This window comes from Grampus griseus, assembly GCF_964374135.1.
Source record: "Grampus griseus genome assembly, chromosome: 18".
Classification (NCBI taxonomy): domain Eukaryota; kingdom Metazoa; phylum Chordata; class Mammalia; order Artiodactyla; family Delphinidae; genus Grampus; species Grampus griseus.
In genome coordinates, this window is record NC_139012.1 from 32,916,976 (window position 1) to 32,928,568 (window position 11,593).

The following is an 11,593-nucleotide window of genomic DNA, read 5'->3' on the forward strand; positions in this document are numbered from 1 at the left end:
AAAAATATATTCAACAAGTTTCTATGACTCAGTCAACTGAATGCTTTAAAATAAATCTCCATGCTCTTGTGATCCAAATTCTTCTTCTTTCAAAAGTACGTAAACTCTTTATGATTAAGGGCATACAATGGAGAAAATTCAGTTTTGATCACTTCTATATTGTGCAATGAACTTGAATTGTACAGTTCATAGCACAATGGTGCTTTGGAAAGAGAATATGTCGGCCTTATTTTGTGACTTGAGTAAATTGCTGACACCTTTCTTTTTCTTTTCACTTCAGGTGTCTAATCCTGGTACCTGAACTTAACTTTTCCTGCTTAAATCCTGTTCTTCAAGTTTCTTAGATTCCAAGCCATTAGGTTTTATTAGTTTTTGAGTGCTAGCTGATTGGATAAAACTTTTTTCCTTTCCTTTCTTCTCTTTCCTTTCCTTTTATTTTCTTTTTACCCTTCCTTATTTCCCTTCCTCTCTTCCTCCTTCCCTCCCTCCCTCCCTTCCTTCCTTCCTCTTTCCTCCCTCCTTCCCTCCCTCTCTTCCTCCTCTCCTTCCCTGTTAAAATCTTTGATTGAATTCTCCTGGCCACTCCAGTGGGGAGGGGTCGGCTGAATTTGACCTTCAGGGCTAAATTTTACTTTGGGTCAAGTGAATGACCTTTATTTCTATCCAGCAGAAATTTTCAGGAGGTGAAGAGTAATCTATAACTTTCATGCTGCACAGAATGAAGAAATATTCAGACAGTTTTTGAACTTAAAACTAAATTTATTCTTTGGAAACACCATGAAAGGAACTTTTTAAAACTTAAATCATTCCTTTATTTCCAGGACAAATTTCTTGAAGTTCTGTAAGGAAATATGTCTTCCTTTAAAAAATTATCTTTGAGGTGTCAAGAGCCAAACAAAGCAGTTCCCTATATAGAAAGTAACAACCAAAACTTCAAGGACAATATGTTGCATCAAATTTATTTATTTAAATCATTTGTTTAAAATAGACTCTACTTCTCAAAGAATTCAAAATACATGGGAAAAAGAAGAGAATAAAAGGTATGCAACCTTTTCTGTGACTGTTTTCTATTAGAAAAGAGGATCTAGAGAAGTACAATAATTCAAGGTATGTTTTTTAGATGGAATGGACAGGACTTTGTTATAGATTAGATGTGGGTCTGAAAGAGAGAAAAGTGTCAAACATTTGTTTATAGAAACTGGATAGATCATAATACTATTTCCTGAGACAGGAAAGACTAAAAGTGGAGTATTTAGAGGAAGGGGAATGTGTAGAATTTTAGTTTGGAAAACATTAAATTAAGATGCTTATGAGACATCCAAGTGGAGAAGTAGAAATTCAAATAGGTCATTGGCTAAAGGATTTTTGGGCTCAGTAGAATGGTCTAAGCTGGAGCTGAAAGTTTTAGAAGTTGTTTACTAAAGATGGTACTGGAAATCTTAATCACCTAAGTGAGCAGAGATAAAAAGATGCATCACACAATGCCTGGAATAACGTCAAAGTTTGGAGGTCAGGAGAGTAGAAGAAGCTGGCCCAAGATACTAAGAAGAACTGGTGACCATATTTCAAAGAGGATCAAGTGCTAACCACGTTGAGAACCACTGGAGAAAGCTGAAGTTGTATGAGGATAGAAGGGTGCAATTAGATTTGCAATACAGAAGTTGTACTGTCCTTGACAAAATTAATTTCAGTGCAATTGTAAGGATAGAGATACCATCAAGGTGGCTGAAGAATAAACACGGGGTGAGAGTTTTGATTCAGGGTTTGGGGTCAAGTTTTTAAAGAACTTTGACTATGATAGAGAGCAGAGTTAAGGAGTGGCAACTGGAAGATGAATGCTGTTTTTGAAAGATGTGAGGATATTCGAACTCATTGGTGTAGGCCAAGAATAACTTGGTCTAGATGGAGAAGTAGAAGATACAGGAAAAGGAGGACAATTTAAGAATAAAGTTTGCTGAGATGAGAAGGAGAGGGACCTGGAGCTTACATGGAGGGATTTTTCTTTGCTAGTAGAAGAGACATTTTCTCTGATGTAACAGAGAAAAAAGGAGTGGACAGAGCTGCAGAAGATTTGTGAACTACACAAAGATTTGTAATTTTTCTTTTTGATGTGGAATAAACTTCCCTCTTAGGTTGGAAAAGAATCATGTACAGAATTTTCCTAAGTGTTCTAGTACCCAAACATTGCCTCAAACCTTGGAACTCCCTTCAAATGCTCTGTTTGTCACCATTCATAATTTCCTTTTTAACCCTCACATTGTCCTCAGAAATTCTGCCAGCAGATCGCTATGGCTTCTGGAAGTTCAAACTACTCAACCTCTGAGCTTTTAAAACTTTCTTAAAAATTCAGTGATTGGCCCATTAACACAGCTACTTGCCTCAATGTACCACAACAGGTTAAGAAAAGGTTTATTTTACTTATCTCCAAGCTTATGATATGGAAAATAATATTTCTCCTTACTTCATCTACATTTCCTTCCAATATTTCACTTCCTTTGGACCCCAGGGTAAAGAAATAAATAGACACTAACATCTCTGCACTAGATGAGATGTTCCAGAAATCATTAAGCCGAGAAAACATTCTTTGTAATTTCTAAGGTAAGAACAATAGACATTCAAGGAAAAATTAGATCAGCATTACTATGTGTGAGCAATCTGTAAATTCTGACAATACTTTAGTGGTAAGCAGTAGGTATTATTAAATATGAAATTATTTAAGGAGGGATTTTCTTAATCATTGGAAAGATATGGTAGGCTCTTCACACCTCATAGAATACAACAGATAGTGATAACTGATCCTGGAGAAAGACTAGGGCAGACTGGAATTGACATGATACTTCATTGTATTATCTACTCTTCTTGATTCCCTTTTTTTTTTTTTTTGTACTTTTTCTTGTTTCTTTCCTAAGAAGAATGTATATATGGTGAAAATTAGATCTCCCAAATACTGATGCTAAGTCTTATTTTATGCCTGCTAATAATTATAGTATAAAAAGAGATAAATTCAGTGTCAAGTGTTTTAAAGTACGATTAAAACTTTAATCAAAATTCAACAAATTATCACTCTCTGTACTTGACTTTAAGGTAAAGGAGGAAATTGCAGGACTAAGATACCATCTGGAATTTGAATGGAAAGACAAAGCACAAACCTGCTTGCATAGCTTTCTTCATTCTCCTTCTTCTTATTCTTTTTTCATTGAAGTATAGTTGATTTACAGTATTATATTAGTTTCAGGTGTACAATATAATGATGCAACATTTTTATAGATTATACTCCATTTAAAATTATTACAAAATAATAGCTATATTTCCCTATGCTGTACAATATATCCTTCTTGCTTATTTATTTTATACATAGTAGTTTATATCTCTTAATCCCCTAACCCCATCTTGCCCCTCCTCCCTCCCTCTCCCCATTGGTTTGTTCTCTATATCTGTGAGTCTGTTTCTGTTTTGTTATATTCATTTGTTTGTTTCATTTTTCAGATTCCATATACAAATAATAACATACAGTATTTGTCTTTCTCTGTCTGATTTATTTCACTAAGCAAAATAACCTCTAGGCCCATCCATGTTGCTGAAAATGGCAGAATTTCATTCTTTTTTTATGGCTAAGAAGTATTCCATGGTATATATATACCACATCTTCTTTATGCAATCATTTTTTGATGGACACAGGTTGCTTCTATATCTTGGCAATTGTAAATCATGCTGCTGTGAACATTGTAGTATATGTATCTTTTTGAATTAGTGTTTTCATTTTCTTTGGATATATACCCAGGAGTGGAATTGCTGAATCATATGGTAGTTATATTTTTAGTTTTTTGAGGAAGCTTCATAACGTTTTCCACAGTGACTGCATCAATTTACCTTCCTACCAACAGTGTACAAGGGTTCCCTTTTTTCTACATCCTTGCCAACATTTGTTATTTGTGGTCTTTTTGATGATAGCAATTCTGACAGGTCTCATTGTGGTTTTGATTTGTATTTCTCTGATGATTAGTGATGTTGAGCATCTTTTCATGTGCCTATTTGCCATTTGTATCTCTTCTTTGGGAAAATGTCAATTCAGGTCTTCTGTCCTTTTTTTTTTTTTTTTGCTGTACGCGGGCCCCTCACTGTTGTGGCCTCTCCCATTGCAGAGCACAGGGTCCAGACGCGCAGGCTCAGTGGCCATGTCTCATGGGCCCAGCCGCTCCGTGGTGTGTGGGATCTTCCCGGACTGGGGCATGAACCCACGTCCCCTGCATTGGCAGGTGGACTCTCAACCACTGTGCCACCAGGGAAGCCCCTTCTGTTCAATTTTTGATTGGGTTGTTTGTTTTTTGATATTGAGTTGTGTGAGCTGTTTATATATTTTGGATATTAACCTCTTATTGGTCATATAATTTGCAAATATTTTCTCCCATTAGGTAGTTATCTTTTCATTTTGTCAATGGTTTCCTTTGCTGTGTAAACCTTTTAAGTTTAATTAGGTCCATTTGTTTATTTTTGCATTTGTTTCCTTTGATATAGGAGACAGATCCAAAAAATTATTGCTATGATTTATGTCAAACAGTATTCTGCCTACCTTTTCTTCTAGAAGTTTTATGGTTTCCAGTCTTACATTTAGGTCTTCAATTCATTTTGAGTTTATTTTTGTATATTGTGTGAGAAAATATTCTAATTTCATTCTTTTGCATGTAGCTGTCCAGTTTTCCCAGCATCACTTATTGAAGAGACTGTCTTTTCTCTACTGTATATTCTTGCCTCCTTTGTTGTAGATTAATTGACCATAAATGCATGAAAGTGGGGGTAGCAATACTTGTATCAGAAAAAACAGACTTTAAAACAACATCTAAACAAAAGACAAAGAAGAGAATTATATAATGATAAAAGGGATAAATATAAGAGGAGGATATAACACTCATTAACTTACATGCATCTAATACAAGAGCACCTAAATATATAAAGCAAATATTCACAGCATAAAGGGAGAAATTGACAATAATACAATAATATTAACACCCCACTTACATCAATGGACAGATCATCCAGATAGAAAATCAATAAGGGAGCAGTGACCTTAAATTACACAGTACTGCAATTAAATATAATAGATATCTACAAGACATTTCACCCCAAAACAGCAGAATACACATTCTTTTCAAGTGCACATGGAACATTCTCCAGGATAGATCACATGATAGGCCACAAAACAAGTTTCAACAAATTTAAGAGACTAGAAATTATATCATGTAGTTCTTCTGACCACAACAGTGTGAAACTAAGGGAAAAAAATGTGAAAAACACAAACACATGGAGGCTAAACAACATACTGCTAACAAAACTAATGGGCCAATGAAGAAATCAAAAAGGAAATCAGAAAATGCCTGGAGATGAATGAAAATGGAAACACAACTTTCCAAAATCTATGGGATGCAGCAAAAGCAGTTCTAAGAGGGAAGTTTATAGTGATCCTTCTTCTTCCTAAAACAGCTCACAATCAGCTGAATTCCTGGCTTCTTGGTAACAGGAAAACATATTCACCTATCCAAGGCTCTTTTATTGTTTTGCCCTATGGCTAATTTTTTCCTGCCACCACAAGTGAGCTTGGGTGGCAGATTATATTTTCAAAAGATGGACATACATATATATCCTAAATCACTGTATTCTTCTTAAAATAGAATATTGATGCTTTTCTGGGGTCTATGTCCTTTCTTCTTGATTGTGGTTCTGTGATTACAGTAGAAGTGACATTGTGTGACTTCTGAGACTAGCTTAAAAAAGACAAGATACCTCCTGCCTGTTTTTTTCTCTTGAGATGTTTGCCTTTCAATTTAAACACTGTGAGGACACCCAAAGTAGCCCATCCAGAGGCCACATGGAGAGGACCATGTGGGGAAGAACTGAAACCCTCAGACAACATCAACTGCCAGATGCGTTAGTGAGTGAGCATTCAGCTGATTTCAGCTCCTAGCCTTTGAGCCACTCCAACTGACCCTCGGTGGAGCAGGGGTGAGCTGACCCTGCCAACCCCTGGACAAATTGCAAGTTTGTGAACAAGATAAATGTTACCACTTCTTAAGCCACTAGGTTTGGGGAAAGTTTGTTACACAGCAATAATAACTGGAATACTTTAATATGAAAATATCCCATTTCTTTGTGGTATGTTCAATTGTTAACTCTCTCCTCAACAATAAATTTATTCAAGTTTCTCATTTTAAAAAATCCAATTTTTCTTTACATCCTCCTTCCAGGGATAGTCTTAGATATTTCCTATTCTTGAATATTCTATACTGGAACTAGACATATGGGGAGAAAATAGCCAAAAGTTAATTTCCTGGCAACAAAATTCATGAAAGTCTGGTTTACCAAACATTACATTTGCCACAAAGTTGTCTACATCAATTGTCTGGTGTAGATTGTGGATCCCAGGGAGGCTGTGGGGTGTCAGGGTGCTCAGACTTTTCCCTGTCCCTGCCCTCTCTCCTTCACTCTTTCTTTCCTTTGCTGATTACTGCCGTATCCTCTGATCCTTTGTTTCACCAGCTTCGTCTCCCTAATGTCCTCTCTTCATTCCATAATCACTTCTTTCTGCACCTTATTCTCTCCCTGTGGTCCCCTCAAACCCCTTCAGGAAATACTCTTTCCCGGATCAGTAGTCTGGGCTGAGCTGTGTGACCACTTTCCTTCTCTCTTTTCCTGACAAAGGCCTATCGTCTCCATTGCAACTCCTAATATGTTGGCCTCCCAGAACCACATGCAAACTGCACATTCTTTAAAACATTGCTATAAAGTCAAAATGAAAACAAGCCAATTTACAATTCACAAACCTCTGTGAACTTTATAAGGAAAATGAGTTTGACCAATTGTTAGAATCAGAAAATGTAACAGATTGGTCATTTGCCAAACTGGTTATCCAGCCAACTGACTTAATGCTGGGAGTCCTCATTCCTGTCCTCATCAGATCATGTCCATTCCTTTCTGAATAGACATTCCCTTTACAGGAAGGGCAAACTCTACACTCCTTGAAGGGCATATATAGCCTCATCTGACCACTGTGTGCTGCTTCTACATCTTTTACCATCATGCCCCCTCGTATCTTATTGAAGCTCCAAAACACAGAATTGATTAGCTTCTGCAAACATCTCACTGCCATGTCCAAGCTCTGGCACATGCTTTTTCTTTTGTTTGCAACACTCACTCTGCTCTTGCCCACTTGACAAATGTTTTCTGCAGTTTCAAGTCTCCATTTTCCCAGGCTGTTTTGATATTTCAGCTGGGCTGTCATTCATTCCTACTGCTACCTTTGCACAAACCTCCATCACCAGGAGGACATTTCATGACAAAAGAATTTCTCCACTGAACTGTTAGACCTTTGAGGGCAGGCATCATAACATTCACCTCTGTATACACATGACCTAGCATAGATATTGACACATAGTAGGCTCTCGACAAATACCATTTACCTAGAAAATATTACTCCAGCCATCTGCTGTTTAAAGATAATTCTTTCACATAACCAATTTAAAATCACTCCCTCAGGCTATATAATAAAGAAACATATAAAGACCATGTCTGCATTTTGTTTAAGACTTCTACTAAAATCACAGTTCCCTTTGTGGTTTAAAGACCCTTGTATAAATATTCATATTACTTATTTCTCTGAGTTTTAATAGAAGGTAAACACCTGTATCTACTGGCCCAAGGCATGCTTCTTTTTATTAGATATTTTATCAGATAACAGAAGGTGTGCCCCCTGCTCCCTGCTGCCCCATCAATTTTTCCTTTACTTGCAGGGAGCTCAGAGCTAAGTTAATCTGTGGATATGTGTGTGTGTGTGTGTGTGTGTGTGTGTGTGTGTGTGTGCTTTTCACCATCCTTAGATTCAAGTTTTAACTCTGTTTCTTCTTAGCTGTGTGACCTTACTGGGCCTTAATGTCCTCATATATAAAATTGGGTTATCATAGCTGGTCAAAGGACTCACAAGGTTTTTGTGAGAATCAAATGAAACTTTGTAGGTAGAAATATTTTAGAAAGTGCTATCCCAATACGTGATAGCTTTTATTGTTCTTCCCGAAGAACTGATATCTTAAAAAATATGACTTACACAATGTAACAGTTTCAGTTCCTTCCCTTGCAGCCAGGAGACACAGAGAAGATTCAAAAATAGTAAGCATATTCACTTCCATTTCCTACACTGTAGGTTAACTTTTCCTATTTACATTTTTATAACAGTATTGGACACATAGCCTTAACTGTGAACTTCCTCAAATACTTTTATGGAAGCAGATGGGGTTTATTAAATCAAGTAAAACTTCAACCAGAAAGAGCTAATTTGTTCTTGAAAGGTGATTTCATAAGAAACCAGAGAGATTTTTTAACTTTTTCTATAAACAGTAATAACAACTTACATTACTGAATTCTTATTGTGAGCCAAGTTCTGTGCTAAGTGCTTAAACGCATTTTCTTTTAAAATACAATAAACCTGTGGGATAGATAACCACTATCTGCATTTCTTGAAGAGAAGCAATGAGCAACTAGGGTTTAAGGAGGTTGAAGAACTCACATAGCTAATTAGTAGCTGAGCTGAGAGTCTCATTCAGGAAGCCTGACTGCTAAGCCCATGTGCTTGTGTCCTACCCTGCAAAACATTCTGGTAGATTTCAGAATATATTAGATTTATTTAAAAATGCAATAAGCCTGGACAAAAATGATTATTTTGAATTTTTTATTGTAATGACTAATCCTTTTTTCCAGGATTTTTTTTTCCTTGATATTCTCCCTAAAACTAGTCTATGTCTTTTTTTAAAAAAATAATTTTTAATTTTTTTAAACACCTTTATTGGAGTATAATTGCTTAACAATGTTGTGTTAGTTTCTGCTTTATAACAGAGTGAATCAGCTATACATATACATATAACCCCATATCTCTTCCCTCTTGTGTCTCCCTCCCTCCCACACTCCCTATCTCACCCCTCTAGGTGGTCAAAAAGCATCGAGCTGATCTCCCTGTGCAATGCAGCTCCTTCCCAGTAGCTATTGGTTTTACATTTGGTAGTGTATATATGTACATGTCATTCTCTCACTTCGTCCCAGCTTACCCTTCCCCCTCCCTGTGACCTCAAGTCTGTTTTTAGGTAGGTTTGTGTCGTTATCCCCAGCCTACCCCTAGGTTCTTCAAGACAATTTTTTTTTAATTCCATATATATGTGTTAGCATACAGTATTTGTCTTTCTCTTTCTCATTAATTCACTCTGTAGGACAGACACTAGGTCCATCCACCTCACTACAAATAACTCAGTTTCTTTTCCTTTTATGGCTGAGTAATATTCCATTGTATATATGTGCCACATCTTCTTTATCCATCCATCTGTTGATGGACACTTAGGTTGCTTCCATGTCCTGACTATTGTAAATAGAGCTGCAATGAACATTGTGGTACATGATTCTTTTTGAATTATGGTTTTCTCAGGGTATATGCCAAGTAGTGGGATTGCTAGGTCGTATGGTAGTTCTATTTTTAGTTTTTTAAGGAACCTCCATACTGTTCTCCATAGTGGCTGTATCAATTTACATTCCCACCAACAGTGCAAGAGGGTTCCCTTTTCTCCACACCCTCTCCAGCATTTATTGTTTGAAGATTTTTTGATGACGGTCATTCTGACTGGTGTCAGATGATATCTCATTGTAGTTTTGATTTGCATTTCTCTAATGATTAATGATGTTGAGCATTCATCCATGTGTTTGTTGGCAATCTGTATATCTTCTTTGGAGAAATGTCTATTTAGGTCTTCTGCCCATTTTTGGATTGCATTGTTTGTTTTTTTCTTATTGAGCTGCATGAGCTGCTTGTAAATTTTGGAGATTAATCCTGTCAGTTGCTTCATTGGCAAATATTTTCTCCCATTCTGAGGGCTGTCTTTTCATCTTGTTTATGGTTTCTTTTGCTGAGCAAATGCTTTTAAGTTTCATTAGGTCCCATTTGTTTATTTCTGATTTTATTTCCACTTCTCCAGGAGGTGTGTCAAAAAGGATCTTGCTGTGATTTATGTCATAGAGTGTTCTGCCTATGTTTTCCTCTCAGAGTTTTATGGTGTCTGGCCTTACATTTAGGTCTTTAATCCATTTTGAGTTTATTTTTGTGTATGGTGTTAGGAAGTGTTCTAATTTCATTCTTTTACATGTAGCTGTCCAGTTTTCCCAGCATGACTTATTGAAGAGGCTGTCTTTTCTCCATTGTATATTCTTGCTTCCTTTACAAAGATAAGGTGACCATATGTGCGTAGGTTTATCTCTGAGTTTTCTATCCTCTTCCATTGATCTGTATTTCTGTTTGTATGCCAGTACCATACTGTCTTGAATAATGTAGCTTTGTAGTATAGTCAGAAGTTAGGGAGACTGATTCCTCCACCTCCAATTTTCTTTCTCAAGGTTGCTTTGGCTATTCGGAGTCTTTTGTGTTTCCGTACAAATTGTGAAATTTTTTGTTATAGTTCTGTGAAAAATGCCAGTGGTAGTTTGATAGGGATTGCATTGAATCTGTAGATTGCTTTGGGTAGTAGAGTCATTTTCACAATGTTGATTCTTCCAATCTAAGAACATGGTATATCTCTCCATCTATTTGTATCATCTTTAATTTCTTTCATCAGTGTCTTATAGTTCTCTGCATACAGGACTTTTGTCTCCTTAGGTAGGTTTATTCCAAGGTATTTTATTCTTTTTGTTGCAATAGTAAATGGGAGTGTTTCCTTAATTTCTCTTTCAGATTTTTCATCATTAGTGTATATGAATGCAAGAGATTTCTGTGCATTAATTTTGTATCCTGCTACTTTACCAAATTCATTGATTAGCTCTAGTAGGTTTCTGGTAGCATCTTTAGGATTCTCTATGTATAGTACCATGTCATCTGCAAACAGTAACAGCTTTACTTCTTCTTTTCCAATTTGGAATCCTTTTATTTCCTTTTCTTCTCTGAGTGCTGTGGCTAAAACTTCCAAAACAATGTTGAATAATAGTGTGAGAGTGGGCAACCTTGTCTTGTTCCTGATCTTAGTGGAAAGGGTTTCAGTTTTTCACCATTGAGGATGATGTTGGCTGTGGGTTTGTCATATATAGTCTTTATTATGTTGAGGTAAGTTCCCTCTATGCCTACTTTCTGGAGAGTTTTTATCATAAATCGGTGTTGAATTCTGTCGAAAGATTTCTCTGCATCTATTGAGATAATCATATTTTTTTATTTTTCAATTTGTTAACATGGTGTATCACATTGACTGATTTGTGTATATTGAAGAATGCTTGCATTCCTGGGATAAACCCCACTTGATCATAGTGTATGATCCTGTTAATGTGCTGTTGCATTCTGTTTGCTAGTATTTTGTTGAGGATTTTTGCATCTATGTTCATCAGTGATATTGGCCTGTAGTTTCCTTTCTTTGTGACAACTTTGTCTGGTTTTGGTATCAGGGCGATGGTGGCCTCGTAGAATGAGTTTGAGAGTGCTCTTCCGTCTGCTATATTTTGGAAGAGTTTGAGAAGGATAGGTGTTAGCTCTTCTCTAAATGTTTGATAGAATTCATCTGTGAAGCCATCTGGTTCTGCTTTTGTTTGT